At 37.1% G+C, this 13,581-nt stretch overlaps 1 protein-coding gene across 1 annotated transcript in view; it reads right to left on the bottom strand.

The window, feature by feature from the left end:
* Positions 1 to 9,670, bottom strand: part of EPC1 (enhancer of polycomb homolog 1) — a 101,200-nt gene extending 91,530 nt beyond the window's left edge. Inside the window, exon 1 of the mRNA XM_079768603.1 lies at positions 9,393 to 9,670. The gene's annotated coding sequence lies outside the window, so the exon portion shown is untranslated. The remainder of the gene's footprint in view (positions 1 to 9,392) is intronic.
* Between the last annotated feature and the right edge of the window lie 3,911 nt (positions 9,671 to 13,581).

Genomic DNA, 13,581 nt, shown 5'->3' with positions numbered 1-13,581 from the left:
GTGTTCCAACCCAAATCTTTGCTCATCAAGAAACCTCAATAAGCTGAGAAGGCAGACCAAAATATTCACTTGGGAAGGCAACACTCAAAATTGTTTGTTAAGACATAACTCTTTTCCTAGTAGGTAAGAATCTTTTAACTTTAGAAAGATTTAGAATAAGTACAGAAATGTTTTTTAGTGTAGGTAATTATTGTTTAAGAACATTTGACATATTGGAATAAGAGGTAAGCCTATTAGAACTTCTACTAAGTTAAATGTAAGTGTTGAAACATTAAAGGTACCTTAAAAGTCACCATACTTAGAAGTTAAATTTATCAGATATATATGACTTTCTTAACTTTTTGACAATGCTTACCAGGTACATAAGGAGGCAATTATATTCAGTAAATTTATAAATGCAGTATAAAAAGTTGAGAGGTGTTTACTTAAATGGTGCTATACATGAAACAAAATTTTAAAGAATCAGGATTTCTAAATAAGATAAGACATGTAAACTAAATTTAAAAACATAAGAAGTACCTTTGGATATATAAGTTTAATAAATTTCATAATATGTTTTAAAAAGCAAATTAACTTTTTCAATATACAATGACATAAAGTAACTTACAACTTAAGAGCGGCTATTACTGTCTTCTTCCAGCTCAATTTGGTGTTCATTAAGCAGTCAACTTAATGTTTCACCACACAGAATTTGGTCTGACAGTTCCATTATTCTTTATTCTTTATTCTTATAAAAGAGACCCAGAGAGCTCCCTCCACTTTCTACCATGTGAAGACAAAGTGAGAAAATGGCAGTCTAGCCCAGCTGGTGTGGCTCAGTGATTGAGCGTTGACCTATGAACCAGGAGGTCAACAGTTCTTTTCCTTGTCAGGGCACATGCCTGGGATGCTGGCTCGGTCCCCAGTTGTGTGTGTGTTGGGTGGGGGGGATGGAGGGGAGAGAGCGTGCAGGAGGCAGCCAATCTCTAATTCTCTCTCATAATTGATGTTTCTCTTTCTCCCTTTCCCTTCCTCTCTGAAATCAATAAAAACATATAAAAAAAGAAAATGGCCATCTGTGAATCAGGAAGTGGGTCATTACCAGACACCCAATGCTGGCTCCTTGATTTTGGACTTCTTAGCTTCCATAAATGTGAGAAATAAATTTCTGTTGTTTATAAACTACTCAGTCTATGGTATTCTGTTAAAGCAGCCTGAACAGACTAAGACAAAAATCGTTCCATATATTTGTTGTCCAGTACAGTAGCCAACTAGCTGGGGCCAGGTGTAGCTACTGAATTTACATAGCCACATGTGTCTAGTGACTACTATACTGGACAGCACAGTTCTGGCAGTTTTAAGCCATTTAAAATTATATGAGTCTATTATTAAATCGGTGCTGAATGACTGCCTTTGATACTAGACCACACCAGCCCAAACTTACTCTTTAGACCAGCTTCTCTAGTGATATGAAAGAAGAGGCTTCTGGAAATGTTAAGGACATTGAATTTGCTGATTGCTTTTTGCTTATCTGTGTTGGCAGTTTGTTTCTTGGACTTTATTCTTTAATGGAAACTGAGCAAAAATTTCTTGTCTCAGAGCAGTGAAGCAATTAAATTATTGGAAAAGGTCCTCTTCACTCCTTGGCACATGATAGTGTTTTTCAATTGGGGTTTCTGACCTCTTTCTTGGAGGATGGAGACTTCAGTGGATTGGAGCAGTGGCCTGAGTTTTAGAGCTAAATATAGGTCTTTGGCATGGCAGCATCTCTTTTTAGTCTCATTGAAACCATTCATTATTAATGAATGTGGAGCATTAGTGGTTGGTAGGATAAAATCTTGAGAAAACCAGCAAAATGCCACAGATACAGAAATCTTTTTCAGATGTAAGTTGCTATTGAGCACAACTAAATTCTATTTTTCACTGCTTTTAAAAATAATTTATAAATTATGGATTGCTATTTTTTTTTAAAAAAAGGTTAAAATACACATATATGAATTGTTAGCAAATAAGTCTCAAATATGATAGTCATACTGAGACCTTCAAGTCATTGCTGAACTCTCCCTTTGCTTTCTTTCTTTTCAATTGAGGTGTATTGAGGTGACATTGGTTAATAAACTTATATAGGTTTCAGATGTACAATTTTATAATACATCATCTATATATCATATATTCACCACCCCAAGTCAAGTCTCCTCCCATCACCATTTATTTCCTCTTCTGTCTTCTCCTGCATCCTTTCCCTCTGGTAATCATCATATTATTACCTGTGTCTACGAGGTGTTTCTTTGTTGTTTTTGTTTAATCCTATCATCTTTTTCACCAGTCCTCCAATCCTACCCCCACCTGACAGTTGTCAGTCTGTTCTCTGTATCTATGAGTCTGTTTCTATTTTGTGTCTTTCTCTGACTGACTCATTTCACTTAGCATATGTTTTCCAGGTTCATCCATGCAGTTGCAAAGGGTAAGATTTCCTTTTTTATAGCTGAGTAGTATTCCATTGTGTAAATGTACCAGAGGTTTTCAATGAGGGTACCCTGACCACCCTATTTAATATTGCAATATGTATTTATTCATAGAGTTGCCAAATGTTAAATGACACTCCTTAAAGTTTGGCATATTGCAAAGCCAACATATTTACCATGGCTGGTGCCACCTGGTACTCCAGAGCAGTGTTTCAAAGAGTGGTCCCTGGACCAGCATCATCTGGGAGCTTACCAGCTGAACCAGAAACCGTAGGTGTTAAAATTCAACTTCTGAAAGAATTTTATGAGATATTTCTGAAAAGATGAGATGCAGTACAAGTGTGCCTTTAGCAAATTCAATGTACAAATATTCAAATATATACAACTGATAAATTAGGTGGGCAATTACTCATTTTACGAGAAGGTTATTAGATTTACAAATAGTTACTAGGGGATTCATGAAACAGTGGTACCATACATTACATTTAAAATGTCAATTTACATAAAATAAATTTACAAATATCTAATGTGTCAGTATAGAAGGACAGGTAAGTAGACAGGCTTTGATTTCAGTCTTCCCAGTTTTTGTTTTTTATATATATACTAGAGGCCCTGTGCACGAAATTTGTGCATGGTGGGGGGTGTCCCTCAGCCCAGCCTGCACCCTCTCCAATCTGGGACCCCTTGAGGGATGTCCGACTGCCTGTTTAGGCCCGATCCCATTTAGACTCTATAGCAGCGGTTCTCAACCTGTGGTCGTGACCCACAGGTTGAGAACCGCTAGCAGGGTCACCTAAGACCATCGGAAAATACAGATATTTACATTATGATTCATAACAGTAGCAAAATTATAGTTATGAAGTAGCAACGAAAATAATTTTATGCTTGGGGGTCACCACAACATGAGGAACTGTATAAAAGGGTCAGGGCATTAGAAAGGTTGAGAACCACTGGGCTAGAGGAACCAATCACAGAACCTGTCAGTGACTGGTTTAGGTATGACCATGTCCTACAAACTGGCCAATGAGCTGTTAAAAGCAGTGTGATGTGGGCCTCTGGAAAGAATTCCTTCACTTATAAAAAGACTAGAGGCTCAGTGCATGAAATTCGTGCACTGGGTGGGACGGTCCCATCAGCCCAGCCTGCACCCTCTTGCAATCTGGGACCCTTGGGGGATGTCCGACTACCTCTCGTAATCTGGGACCACTAGCTCCTAACCGCTCGCCTGCCTGCCTGCCTGATCGCCCCTAACCACTTGCCATATTGAGCACTGAATACCCAGCTTGGTGTTCACCCTTTGGCTAGAGCAGTGGTTCTCAACCTTTCTAATGCCTGATTGCCCCTAATCGCTTGCCTGCCTGTCTGATTGCCCCTAACCACTCTGCCTGCCTGCCTCATCATCTCTAACTGCCTCTGCCTGCCTGCCTGATCGCCCCTAACCACTCGCCTGCCTGCCTGATCACCCCTAACCACCTCTGCCTTGGCCCCCACCCGCCGTGGCAGCTGCCTCTGCCTCAGCCCCTGCCACTGTGGCTTCGTCTGGAAGGTCGTCCAGAAGGACGTCCGGAATGTCATTCGGCTGTCTGGTCTAATTAGCATATTATGCTTCTATTAGTATAGATGCATAACAGAAACTCTCCTCCCTTTGGAAATTGTAATATCCGGATATGATGTTTGGAGCTGCAGCAACCATTTTGTCACTATGAGGAGACATTGCTAACATTATGGTAATGTAAAAGAGTGAAACCTGCCCTGACCGGTTTGGCTCAGTGGATAGAGCTTCGGCCTGAGGACTGAATGGTCCCAGGTTCGATTCCAGTCAAGGGCATGTACCTTGGTTGTGGGCACATCAACAGTAGGGAGTGTGCAGGAAGCAGCTGAATTGATGTTTCTCTCTCATCGATGTTTCTGACTCTTTATCCCTCCCCCTCTCCCTTCCTCTCTGTAAAAAAAAAATCAATAAAATATATTTAAAAAGAAAGAGTGAAACCTACCAAGGAACTTGATAACTCTGTTGAGCTACTGAATTAAAACTAGAAATGCCTTGTTTCTTGATTATGAATTAGTTTAAATAATCAATATCCTTATTTTTTATGCCACTTTCAGTAGAATTCTATGTTAGCATGAAAGCCAACTAAATGATATATTACATCTAGCTAGTAGAATTAATTGGCTCTATGACAAAATGATTTGGTGACTTTATTCTTGAGGTATCTTAAGCCACATACAGAGAATCCTAATGAAAAATGTCTTCTCCTCCAATTGATTTGTATGCACTTTCCTGCTCCATAACTGATGTGCTTAACTAATCATTAGCTAAACATGTAATTATATTATCTTCATAAATTAAAGTATTTATTTTTATTTATAAATTTCTGTTATATATTATTAAAAGTATTACAGATTTCAAAATAAAAAAATATTTTAAATCTGATATAATACTTCAATACTGTAATTATATTTCCCTGCTTCATTTTACAATTTATGTTTACATTGACATTTATTTCATGACATGGGTGCAAAATGTACAAACTGAGGCTCTACCACATTTGAAAAAAGTTTTCATTACATGGACCTCACAAGGACATGCCCAAAATTCTTACTACCAGAGTAATCCCCTTTGTCTCTCTTCTCAAGCAAATAAGTTAATATTTTATTTCTCACTTTGCAATAGTAATTTGCACTGGGTGACCATCTATTTATGTAGCATTTATTTGGGTCATATCTAGAATCTGAGGGCCATTTTCCCCTCAATGTGTGAATATTTTATACCCAAATAATGGTCCTTCAATAGGACATTTGTTAAATACTATTTAAGCAGATTTAAGTTTTAAAAATTTACTTTAGAGATATTATTTGGCCTTTATTACCAAACTAGAGGCCCAGTACACGACATTCATGCACTTGGGGGGGAGTCCTTCAAACCAGCCTGCACCCTCTCACAGTCTGGGACCTCCTCAGGGGGTGTCTGCCGAGGGATCCTTAGCACTGCTGCAGAGGTGGGAGAGGCTCCCGCCACCGTCACTGTGCTCCCCAGCTGTGAGCCCAGCTTCTGGCTGATCGGCACTCCCCTGTGGGAGCGCACTGACCACCAGGGGGCAGCTCCTGCATTGAGCGTCTGCCCCCTGGTGGTCAGTGCGCGTCATAGTGACCGGTCATTCCACCATTTGGTTGATTTGCCTATTAGTCTTTTATTATATAGGATGGGAACCTCTCACATTTAAGACCTTAGATTTAAAGTATCCTTAGAACTTTGAACCATATTGGACTATAAACTCCATAAAAGATTTTCTCCTCTTTTTCTTAATATTATATCATAGCATCTTTGCATAATAGCACATACCGGACAGGAGGAAAATCTAGAACAAACCAACCCCCAATTAAAAATAAATGTTAAAGCTATAAAGTACACCCTTTTTTTTTTTTAAATCTTTTTCATAAAAAATCTATATTTTTGCTTTACTTTTCCTTTATATTCTCCATTTGAGAAAATTTTTTGGAAAGAAAAAACAAAGTCATAACACAAACACCCATTTTTGTCTATAATTTTCTCCTTCTCTTCCTTGGCAAAACCATGCTGAGGAGAGTAGTGAATGAATCTGTACAGAAAATATGCACAAGAAGTGGGTAAAATTAAGAACATACAATTTCAGACCTGTATTAAACTTGATTTTCAGAGGGCAAAATTTTTAGCTATTTTTTGTTCTTCTAAAAGAGTTCATTCCAAAATATATTAGATTGGTCTTGGCTAATATTTTCAGCATTGTATGTTAGGTCTTCTTATTATCTCTGTAAATGTCTCTTCTCTTTGTTAACTCATCTTTCCTAATAGGTTTGGTTAACCTGAAAATTTTCTCAACCTTTAGCAATACTAATGAATACAAATTAATAAATTAGAAAATTATGTGGGTTTACTGCACTGAGTCTAAATAAAATGCTCAGTTTATTTGCTATTGACCAACCTTCATAATTTCAAGTTCATTTTTCTGAGGTTTGTTGTTTAGAATCTGATTTACAGATTCTCCATGTCTTTGGCATTATTTATTTCTTCTTCCTGCAACCTGTTTTTTGGCCATTTCACTACGCATGGACCCTTTCCTCCATCAGAGTGATGGGCAGGGTGAAAAATATGATATTTTAATATAGTCAATTTTACTACTTGCTAAAATCTCTGGTGTGCAAGAAAGAAATGTGTGTAACTGTTGACTAAAATGGGAATTTAAAAAAATAATTACTTGTTCATAATCTAGTAAATATTACATGAAAACCTGAGTTTTCTGTATGCTACATTTAATAAGTAAAGATTTTTCATGATTAAAGCATCATTTATTATAATAATTCTAATCATTTTCACACCAAACTCATGAACTAAATGCCTACAGAAATGGTGTCAATTAAAAAAGACAACATCCAAAGAATTAATAACTAAAATGAAGCACAAGGTAGATTTAAAAATGGAAAATATAAAATAATGAACTGTTTTTGCCTCATAGATTTAAACCTCCTTATTTACATAGTGATTTAAGAATCATAGATAGGAAAATATCTTTAACATAAATATCTATGGATGATTTTTTTAAAGTGAAGATTTAACTATAATGGTTACTTCATAATCAATGATGTAACAGTCAATGGTGTGAGAGAACAAAGAGCATTGCATAGTTACATATGGACTTCATAGCATCAGTTTGTTTTTTATAAGGGGGGCTACCTTACATAAACATTTTTAGTTTTCACAAATTAAAATTTAAAATATCACCAGCTGAATAACAGAATATTTTAGCAATTAAAATACTGGCAAGTATACTGTTTTCAGTAGATCAACTTTAGAGAACTAAACTCTCCATCATAACCAGAGGGTTAGATAATAAGTTTATACCTGCAGTATATCATTCAATAAATAATCTATAATGTAATAACTAGTCTTGATGGGGACGTTTCAATTTCACAAAGAGATAAAATGTTACAGTGAACATTTTAAAATTTTTATAGCATAGTATAAATGAAATATAGGCATAATACATAATTATTTTTGAAGTTCAAGGAAAGGATCTTAAACAGGTAAATTATAGACACAAATATCAGAAATACTATTTTTAGTAATTTTCACACATTCTTTTTCTTTAGAATTTTAAATGATTAGTGAAATGAACACTTACATATGTCAAAGTGAATAAGAACACAATAACTCACAGAAATTTTTACTCTCTCAAGAAATAATATATTCAATTGTATGAAAAGGTGGTCTAGGATACTATTTGTTGTTTTAATTTCTGTATGCTACATTTAATAAGTAAAGATTATTCACTTTTCATGATTATTCAATATATTTTTCATATATTATTTGGCAAAATAATATATTTTTAGGTACAACAACCGATTCCTCCCACTTTCTTTTTGAACGAAAGACATACTGTCTTCATAAACAACTAGTATGTTCACAGAGACTAGTAAAACCTATGTCATATCATAATATACATTTTTATTCTTGTGAGGCTTTGGGCCTAAATATTCTCTAAGCAGATAATGCTCAATAAGGACAAAGATGGAAAAGACTTACCCTGCATTTAGATATGTTAAAAGCAGTTGTACATATGTTCTTTAAAAATTAGCCTTTAATGCTTTCAATAATAAAAATTTATTTTAAAAAATTAGCCTTTAAAAAACAAAGATATACATAAATTCAATTGAAGTGTCATTTCAAAATAAACCAGACAATAATGTAGTCATTATTATATGTCAAACTACTAGAAAATTCCCAGGAGAAACTTAAAATAGTTATTTAAGAAATCCCCAGGTCCAAAATGAAATACAACTTTTACAATGTTCGTGAACTAAAACTCAAACATTTTCTTAAATTGAAAAGACATTAACATGTATGATACTGTATTATATGGAAAAAGCAAACTGTTACTGAGGCAAGAGAGAGTAAACTGGCAGCTTTATTATTGAAGACTTCTGACCTAGAGATAATCATCTCAGATAATACACAACTGCAAACTGCATGCCTGTCTCTGATGCTCCTTGCTCTCATCCATAGTTCACAGTTCACACAAAACATTTCAATCATACAACTGAATAATTCCTTCTGACCGAATGGAACTTTCTTTAAGGAAATAAAGGGATAAGATAATAGATCAAATCTTGCCCCACCTCTTTTCCTCCTTTTTTCTTTAGTGAAACTGACAAATTGGTGAGGAGCACTACAGCGCCACCAACACAGATCAATGCAAAACAAAAAAGATCTCCCACCGTGTGCAAAAAGAAAAAAAAAAATTAGAAAAATGCCCCCAAATTACAAAATGTCTCCCAAGTGTACCTTTTTGGAGAAAAACAAGATAGATCTGCAAAGATTATCTAATGAAGAGCTTCAAACAATATCATGGAACACAAGTTTAGATCTGATCAACAAATAAAAGATCCATTATTTAGTAACAGCCATAACTTAATATAAACCCGGTTATGTCCATCTCCACCTTCGTTACACCAAGGGCAGCTTTTCTGTAGTTTGTTTCCAAGTAATCCATGAAGAAAACCACAATAGGCCTTAAAGAACACAACAAACACACTACATCCATCCGTTTGCCTGCTGATAATTTAATCCTGGACAAATTAGGTAATACGTAATTTTTATAAAGAGGATATGCAAATATTTGGCATTACCAACATTGCTAGCACAAAACAAATCCATCTTGAAATAGCTTAGTTCCTCGTAATTCACAGTAATTAAAAGATAATTTACATTATAAATATTTCACTTTAATAATGATAAAAAAGATTATTTTTTCTTTAGGTAAGAAAAAGACAAGATTAAGTAGAATGTGCAGATCAAAGCTAAAAAAAAAATACAAAGATTGGTTTTGTTAGAAGAAATACAATGAAAATCCTTTTTACCTGGTGTTTCCTTCTAAGATTTAATGACATAAATATTTTAAATTACAAACTTACCTTTATTGCAGGCAAAGGAGAAGCCAGTTCTTGAAAAACAATTGTAACAATATAGGCTGGATACTTGTGTCCCTAGAAACAACAGCCTCCAGGCAGCATATGGAGCTTGAAACATCTTTAAGATTTTGGGTAAATAAAAAGTAATACTTTCTTCCATGATCGGCGGCAGAATGGGGTGGCTTCCTCCAGAATCTGTGAGCGTTTGGGGGAAAATCGGAGAAATATCCACGGAAGATTAAAAGCAGAGGAGGCAGCGCAGCCAGAAGACTGGGGTTAACAACTTTGTGATGGCAAGCAGGCGTGCTCTGATTGGCTGGGAGGGCAGTGTCCCTACAGTCTGCACTATCCCCCGTGCCCCCGCCTCCTGCAGCTCGGAAAGAAATGCAGTATGTGTGCCATTTTACACTGGGCTTTTAAAAGCACAGCCATGCAAATTACAAAAGTCTAAGCTCGCTGTTAAGTGACACTGCAAAACAATAGCATTCACGACTGCTTATTAGCTCAGGAAAATGCCTTTTTAACGTCTTAAGGAACACTCTTGTTTCTTGTATGTGCTTTTGTGGGGGGTGGGGGAGGGTTTGCGGAATATAATGTTTTTCATAAGAAAATTGCTTTTCACTTCACAAAAGTCGGTATGTAATTATACAAATATAACCATTTGAAAACTATTTCCATCAAAATGTTTTTTATTTGAGGTACCTTGTAAATTCACGGCTCCTTTAGCTCGCCGAGCTTAAATTCCTTGAAAAAAAAACCACACAATTTAATAGCCATGAAAACTACCATTTCTGCAAAGAATAAAAATAAAACAATGATTTAAATAGTTAAAATCAGTGGACATACTTTTTTTTTTTTCTCCTTAAAAATTCTGTTTCAAAAACCTTTACTGGCTGACAGAATTCTATCACTCTGCCTTACAAACAAAATGGCTGTGGTACTGAGGGTTTTTTTTTTTTTTTTTTTTTTTTTTGATTCTCCCACCGTGCCTCCTCCTGGCTTCCAGGAAGTGGTAAAAATCCAAAATAAATACAGTAGTCAAAGTACATTGTCCAGTCTGAACTCTGGTGAAACGTTTGGTAAGGGGCTCTTAGAATGTGCTGCTTTTTATTAATTTTTTTAAAAAATTGTTTTGAAAAGAACATCAATCACTAGAGATTTACTTGACTGTAATTTGAACTTCCTGCTTTACATATTTATAAGGCCTTTCACCTATCTTGGCAGGCTTTCAAATTAAGTGGGCTGGGAAATTTGATGTTCTGTTTCTAGTTGTGAGCTGAGTCAAGTACTTGGTGGTTGCAACTGGGCTTTAACATAAAAATAAAATAAAAACCTTTTTAAAATAATGTTAAATGAATGCTATTCTATTAGTGAAAATGCAAAGTCACAAAAGTCAGAAAATATAAAAATGTTTCAAATACTGCGCAGTATATGTTTTATCTGAACATAATCAGTATAAAATTCTTTGCCAGCTAAACTTCTAATGAGCCTAGGATAGAACAGGGTTTAAAGGAAATGGATGAAGAAAGGGGTGGGGAATTGCCTACATTCTTTAGGAGCCTTTCCCCCAGACACACACACACACACACACACACACACACACACACACACACACACACAGAGTTTGTATTTCTATCCTTGCCTGTCATTTAATAGCTAACATACTTAGAGAACTACAGCTGGGGTGACTATATAATTTATTGTCTAACCCAGGACAGTTTTTGAGAGTGAAAGGGGCATATTACTAACTATAGTTCCCCTGGAATAAATAGGGACTGCCCGTGGTAAACCAGGAGGCAGAGATCACTATGGATTCAGAGAGACATTGAACTTTTGCTAGGCAGGTCACCTACAGACATGGGTCCTTGGCCAATGTAACTAGAACCTGAGCTAGATCCCTTCTCTTCACGATACCTACTGCCCTAGCTCTACATCAACTGAAGTAGACAATGAAAGACTCAGATTCAGATGTACGTAATGAATAATCATAGTGAGGAAAATATCTATGTTTTCATCTTATGTTGTGGTCTCACTATTAGTGGCCTTAAGAGTAAATTTCAATGGTATTTGATTGAAACCAGGAAAACATTTTAAGAACTCATGAAGAGAGTAGACTAAAATTCTTCAGAAATTTTCAAATGGTGTTACTTCAAAGAGAATAAATTTGCTAGGTGCCATTTTTTAAAATATATTTTATTGATTTTTCACAGAGAGGAAGGGAGAGGGATAGAGTTAGAAACATCAATGAGAGAGAAACATCGATCAGCTGCTTCCTGCACAACTCCCACTGGGGATGTGCCCGCAGCCAAGGTATGTGCTCTTGACCGGAATCGAACCTGCGACCTTTCAGTCCGCAGGCCGACGCTCTATCCACTGAGCCAAACCGGTTTCGGCTAGGTGCCATTTTCATTATATACTTTTGTTTCTCCATCTTGCTCTTTTCTCTCCCAACCCTTCCCCCACCCCTGTATATCCATGTACATCTATATATGCAATACATATATATTATGTATTGCATATATAGATGTACATGGATACATATATATTATGCAAATGGATACAATACATATATATTATGCAAATATAATTTATGTATGTACATACATAGTTTTTTATCTATCTTATTATCTATAGGCTAGAGGCCTGGTGCACGAAATTCGTGAAGGGGGGGGGGTGTCCCTCAGCCCGGCCTGCACCCTCTCCAAACTTGGACCCCTCGAAGGATGTCCTACTGCCGGTTTACAGGGATCGGGCCTAAACCGGCAGTCAGACATCCCTTTCGCAATCTGGGACTGCTGGCTCCTAACTGCTCACCTGCCTGCCTGCCTGCCTGATTCCCCCTAACCACTCTGCCTGCCGGCCTGCTTGCCCCCAACTGCCCCCACCACTGGCCTGCTCACCCCCAAATGCCCCCCATGCCAGCCTGATCACCCCCAACTGCCCCCCTGCTGGCCTGCTGACTCCAAACTTTCCCCCCCACCCCGCTGTCCTGATCACCTCCAACTGACCCCCACTGATGGGGTGAGGAGCTGATGGCTGTTTGCAAGCTGGCCAAGCCCCCCAGTAGGGACCCTCACCCCATGGGAGTGTGGCCAGCCTGGGTGAGGAGCTGAGGGCTGTTTTCAGGCTGGCCACGCCCCCCGGTGATTCAGGCTCCCAGCCCCACCTTTTTTTTCTTTCTTTTATTTCAGTGCCTCCTTGAGCAGAGGCCAGGGCCGGCTGGAAGCAGGTATCTGGGATTTATTTATCTTCTATAATTGAAACTTTGTAGCCTTGAGTAGAGGCCACGGCCAGCCAGGGCAGGCGGGAAGCTTGGCTTCCTCCATTGCCGGGGGCAACCCAAGCCTCCTGCTCGCTCCAGCTCTGTGGCTGCCGCCATCGTTGTTGGGATAATTTGCATACTTGCTCCTGATTGGCTGTGGGTATAGCGGAGTGATGATCAATTTGCATGTTTCTCTTTTATTAGTGTAGATAAGAATCTTTTGTACACTTTCTACAATATAAATATTTCTAACTACTTTCTTTATGTGGGATAATTTTCTTCAGAGATTTTGAGGCAATATTCATCACACATGATTTGACCATCTTTTATTTTGGTAAAGGTAAAATGTAGTGTGAGATGTTGTTTAGTCTAGTGGGAAGACAGAGAAACAAGCAAGCAAAAAATATATATAATTGCCAGTTAAGATAAATGCTATTTAAAGAAATAAACAGAATGCAGTCTTAAAGAATAACAGGGAGGGAAACACATACATAAGGCAGTAAGGAAAGTTGTTTGTAAGCAGGTGACATTGAACTAGATTTGAAGAATGAGAAGGCGTCTAACTTGAAAAATACTTGAGAAATAACAGATCAGGAAAAGGTTACAATATGTGCTAAGGCCCTAAGGCAGAATGAAGCATGGGATATTCCAGGGAGTAAAATGAGGCTGATGCCTGTACAGCATTTTGAGAGAAAGGGAAAATGACATTCAATAAAGTCAGAATTGCAGTCTCATCCTGCAGAGTGATAAGTTACAGAAAAGAGTTCCATACCTAAGCAAGTAAATTGTATTCAGAGAGTAACATGTTGGAATTTAAGATCTGGGAGTTTTTAGTGATGAGAAGATCCAGAGAAGCTAATTTTGAATTGACATAGCTCAATGAATCACAGTGTTTTGATATTATATTTTTTAAAATCAACATTTCATCTG

The sequence above is a fragment of the Cnephaeus nilssonii genome, assembly GCF_951640355.1.
Source record: "Cnephaeus nilssonii genome assembly, chromosome: 4".
In the NCBI taxonomy this organism is placed as follows: Eukaryota; Metazoa; Chordata; class Mammalia; order Chiroptera; family Vespertilionidae; genus Cnephaeus; species Cnephaeus nilssonii.
The sequence above is the reverse complement of the archived record's forward strand: the minus strand, read 5'-3'. Positions and strand labels throughout refer to the sequence as shown.